The 5324-nt window shown below is 43.3% G+C and overlaps 1 pseudogene; it reads right to left on the bottom strand.

Moving 5' to 3' along the window:
• Positions 1-3786: 3786 nt before the first annotated feature.
• Positions 3787-4663, bottom strand: LOC105001704 (annotated as a pseudogene).
• Between the last annotated feature and the right edge of the window lie 661 nt (positions 4664-5324).

Raw genomic sequence — 5324 nt, 5'->3', positions numbered from 1 at the left:
AATGTGAAAACATTGACCTTGCCTTACACTTTTTCCTTTCCCTATATTTTTTTGAGCTGAATTCCCTTTCTCACCACTTCCCAGCACCAGCAGATACTAGATGCTTCCAGTGGGACCCCCAGACAGCACTCCCATCTCCTCGGCCTCCCCATCAGGAGAAGAGGCTTATTCCTTGCTCTTGTCATAGTTGGCCAGCACCCAGGGCTGGTATGGTGCCTCATAGGAGGGCATCCAGAAATCCAGGAGTTTCCTTCTACCTTGTTGCTCTGCCGTCCTCATGATGGCAGTTCTCATGTTCCAAGATCAGATCAGATCAGATCAGTCGCTCAGTCGTGTCCAACTCTTTTCGACCCCATGAATCGCAGCACTCCAGGCCTCCCTGTCCATCACCAACTCCCGGAGTTCACTCAGACTCACGTCCACCGACTCAGTGATGCCATCCAGCAATCTCATCCTCTGTCGTCCCCTTCTCCTCCTGTCCCCAATCCCTCCCAGCATCAGAGTCTTTTCCAATGAGTCAACTCTTCTCATGAGGTGGCCAAAGGATTGGAGTTCCAGCTTTAGCACCTGGGATTTCCAAAGAAATCCCAGGGCTGATCTCCTTCAGAATGGACTGGTTGGATCTCCTCGCAGTCCAAGGGACTCTCAAGAGTCTTCTCCAACACCACAGTTCAAAAGTATCCATTCTTCAGCGCTCAGTTTTCTTCACAGTCCAATTCTCACATCCATACATGACCGCAGGAAAAACCATAGCCTTGACTAGATGAAACTTTGTTGGCAAAGTAATGTCTCTGCTTTTGAATATGCTATCTAGGCTGGTCATAACTTTCCTTCCAAGGAGTAAGTGTCCAAGATAAGGCACCACAGAATCGACCTTGTGAGCAGTAGGATAGGGAGGCGGGAGAGAAAGGCCTGTTCCTGTCTTTAAGGGTGCAGTCTGAAAATTGCACAGGTTACCTTTTCTCATAACAGCCTATAAGCCAGAACTTTGTCATATGGCCACACTGAACTGCAAGGAAGAATAAACAGCTATCTTACTTCTGGAAGACCATGAGCCCAGGCTTAGAAGAAGGGGAGAGCTTATGTTGGAGAGCAACTGGCACTCCCTGCCACCCCATCCTTGGAGTGAATGCCAGCTGAAATGCCAACACTTTTACTAGGCCCCCCTGCTGAATCCCCCAGTATCCAGAAGCACTGAATCCCAGCAGCTCTGCCTCTTAGCAATGATGCTCCTCAAAACATGCTCAGAACCCTTTGTACCTCTTGGATTCTTTCATCACTTCTGTGCACATGTCTTATTCCCCTACCAAATGTAAATCTCCTTGAGGGCAGGATCCAAGTTGGATTCAGTTTGCATTTTCCATGCTAGGAAGCAGTTCTTGCATTGAAATTGGTTCAAGTATTTATCCTGCCTTCCTGTGGGAACTATAAATAGGGATAACCAAATAGGTAAGGAGAAATTTCCTTTTATAGAAATATTCCAGCTAATATATAAAGAAGAAATGATAGGATTAAAATATCACCACTTCATAATTCCTAAAGAAATAATAATGGATTGAACACGACTGCTGACACCTCAAAAGGAGAGACAAACCTACACATTTTTAAACCTCTGCCATTTGGGGGCTTCCCAGGAAAAGCTGGTGAAGAATCCACCTACCAATGCAGGACACATGAGAGATGGGGGTTCAGTCCCTGGGTCAGGAAGCTCCCCAGGTGGAGGAAATGGCAACCCACTCCAGTATTCTTGCCTGGAAAATTCCATGAACAAAGGAGACTGGTAGGCTACAGTCTATGGGGTCACAAAGAACTGGACATGACCAAACACGTGCACACACACACACACACATAGTTATTAGTTTATTAGCATCATCCAGGACTCAGATGTTCAGTATTCCTCCTGAAATTACATAAAAATGCAAATGGAAAGAATCCAAGTCAAAATTATGTAACAAAACAGCACTCTATCACAAAAGCATGTTAAATTATAAGAATGTTATTTTAAAACACTGGCACTTTAAGAAAATGATAGTCTTGAAAACCACAGAATTGCCAAATTGCTCTCTAAACTGCTAAGCAGATAAACATATGACCCTAATGAATGAGCTTGAATTTTTAAAAAAAAATCAAATTCAAATAAATCAGATAATTCACACTGAGATACAAAGTTTATGTATCTTATTCCCTCATGTCTATTGATTATAAAGGGGCAAACCATAATATAGGAAAATATACCTGATTTAAAGTGTGGTACACAATTTTAAAAGTTGACCCAATTAATTAAGTATCTTTAATGGAACATCTCAAGTTTCCTAAATAATCCACATTTAGATAAAAAGGAAAAGATATTTACAGCCAGCACTTTTTTCCCAGAGCCTCTGTCAATGTCAACAAAAAAACTTAATATGTCAGTCTTGAATTTTAAGCTCACACTTCTGGGGCTACATTCTCAGGTTTTTAACAAGGGAACTGCAAATATAACTGCCCAGCACATGGACTGTTTCACTACTCCCTCAGGGACAGACTTTCAAAATGCTTAATTCCAATAATCCCATGCTGTGAGTAGATGGGTTAGTCTTCACTTTGTAAGTGTAACTGGGCTCTGTGAACCGGATATCAACTGATCAAGATTTGAGCCTCAGTTATGAAGGAAATCTATCTCAATTCAATTTTTATTATCCTCATCATGAGTATGCAAGGTATGTAGACAAAAGCTTTTTATCAGCTAACTATATGAAAGATAAAACACTGTAATAATCCATGCGATCAAAAATGGGCAAAAGGAAAAGACTAGCTTCTGCTCAAGGAGAAAATTTTCAGACCTACGGAAAGGACCAGAGAAGGCGATGGCACCCCACTCCAGTTCTCTTGCCTGGAAAATCCCATGGACAGAGGAGCCTGGTAGGCTCCAGTCCATGGGGTCACTAAGAGTCGGGCATGACTGAGCGACTTCACTTTTACTTTTCACTTTCATGCATTGGAGAAGGAAATGGTAACCCACTTCAGTATTCTTGCCTGGAGAATCCCAAGGACAGAGGAGCCTAGTGGGCTGCCGTCTATGGGGTTGCACAGAGTCAGACACGACTGAAGTGACTTAGCAGCAGCAGCAGCATGGAAAGGACAATACTAATAAAAAGTTGTATTTGTTTAGAAGCATTCAGAATGTCAACAAAACAGCTGCAATTTTTTTTTTTTTTTGCAATTACAGGGTGGTGTTCAGTTAACAGAATAAGAATTATTTCATATAAGCTTCATCAGAGACCACTGAAGATGAAAAAAACTTCCATTCCCATATATAACTAACTTGCGCTATGCACCAACAAGAACATGCTTTAAATTTCCAGGCAAATTTGCAACCCCCATATAGTACCAGGCAGGGTTAGTAGCTGTTGAAAGTATCACTGGGACAGGGCCATCTAAAGACACATTTTGGTAGTATGTTAACTATATAAAAAAAAGACACTGTGCAGTTTAAAAACAAATCTTACACAGCCTTACATTCCAGTTTTTTTCTTTGAAAGGAGTGAGCTGTCCACATGGGGGTTAAATTCTTTATAGACAAGAGAAAAAAAAACTGGGTTAGAAGCAACTTATTCATCATCTTCCTCTTCATTTTCTTTTTAAAAAAACTGTTGCCTTATTTATTTCTGGCTGCACTGGGTCTTCACTGATGCAGGCTTTTCTCTATTTGTGGTGAGTGGGGGCTACTCCCTAGTTGCAGTGCACAGGCTACTCCCTAGTTGCAGTGCACAGGCTACTTCCTAGTTGCAGTGCACAGGCTTCTCATTATGGTAGCTTCTCTTGCTGCAGGGCTCCAGGCTCAGGAGACTCAGTGGTTGCAGCTCTCGGGCTCTCCTCATATTCCTTCTTATTCTTGCTTTTTTCAGCCTTGACGACTCCTTTGGTTGCTGCACTGCGATAGTCACTCAGTCATGTCTGACTCTTTGCAACCCCAACTCCGAGCCACCAGGGAAGCCTACTATTAAGAGATATTTCTAAGTATAAAGACAGGTCAACTTAAAAAGTATCAGCAGATAAATGCTTGACTTTATCTTATAATCTATGAAAATACGGAAGCTTCAGGAACTAGCATGTCATCCTTGTGCAGGGCCATGCTGATCATCTGCATCGTTGCAACGTTAGTATATGCGCTCACTGTTGCCGCGCCGAGTTTCCCTTTAGCCTGGCATGCAGCAATACTCTTCTCGTACTTTCCCTCCAGCTGAGCAGTCTTCTCACAAGATGCTTGGCATCTGCTGCAGTGTTAATCCACATCTCTCCCAGTTTCTTTGCAGCTTTGCCCGTGAAGAGGCCAGGGTGTTCTCCTTTGATCTTGGACAATACTCAGAACAAAACCAGGAAAAGGCCGAAGGAGGCCTCTTGGGTACGTTGGGGTCTTTGAACTGCTTTTTTGTTTCCTCTTTAGGAGGGATATAAATTTTAATTTCGTCTTCATGACGGGCCTTGTCTGTCTGCCTTTGCCATGTCTACGAATGTCCCTTTCGCTTGAGCAAACGTGGTCCTCCACCTCTCTGCACACTTAGAAAACTCTGAGACGTTGACTGAGCATCTGGGTGCTTCTTCTTGTGCTCCTCCCAGCAAGTTCACACAGAAAATGCATATGATGTTTTTCTCTTGGCTTCTTAGGATCTCCTTGGCCCATGTTTAGTTATTTTTCTGCAGCCATGCACAGGGTCACCCAGTGCTACCCGGCTCTCACTCGCCCTGGTGCCATCTCTGAGAAACTCAACATACTGCGATGGCTGTGAGACCGGGAGCCAGACACAGCCTCCTCACTCTCTCCAATCTGTCAACAACCGTACATTTTGTGTCTGTCTGACAGGGTCTTTCAAAAATAGATAATCTGGGGACTTCCGTGGCAGTCCAGTTAAGACTTCAAACTTCCACTGCAGGAGGCATGGGTTCTACCCCTAGCCAGGGAACTAAGATCCCACATGCATTGAGGTACAGATGGAAAAATAAAATCTGAATTTAAAAGAAATATAGAGGAGGGGGGAATATTTTAAATAATACCATAAGTGGGAATCTCTAAAGGACAACTGACCTGGTTTCTTCAATATGTAAGTTGAAAGGAAAAAAGAGAAAGACAAAAGGGAAAAACCTATATAGATTACAAGAAGCTCGAAAGGTGCATCAGTCACTTGCAATATGTAGACCTTATTTCAGTTCAGTTCAGTCGCTCAGTCGTGTCTGACTCTTTGCGACCCCATGAATCGAAGCACGCCAGGCCTCCCTGTCCATCACCAGCTCCTGGAGTTCACTCAAACTCATGTCCATCGAGTCAGTGATGCCATCCAACCATC

The sequence above is a fragment of the Bison bison genome, unplaced genomic scaffold, assembly GCF_000754665.1.
Source record: "Bison bison bison isolate TAMUID 2011002044 unplaced genomic scaffold, Bison_UMD1.0 scf7180017864383, whole genome shotgun sequence".
NCBI lineage: Eukaryota > Metazoa > Chordata > Mammalia > Artiodactyla > Bovidae > Bison > Bison bison.
Note: the sequence above shows the minus strand (reverse complement) of the source record. Positions and strands in the feature narration are given on the sequence as shown.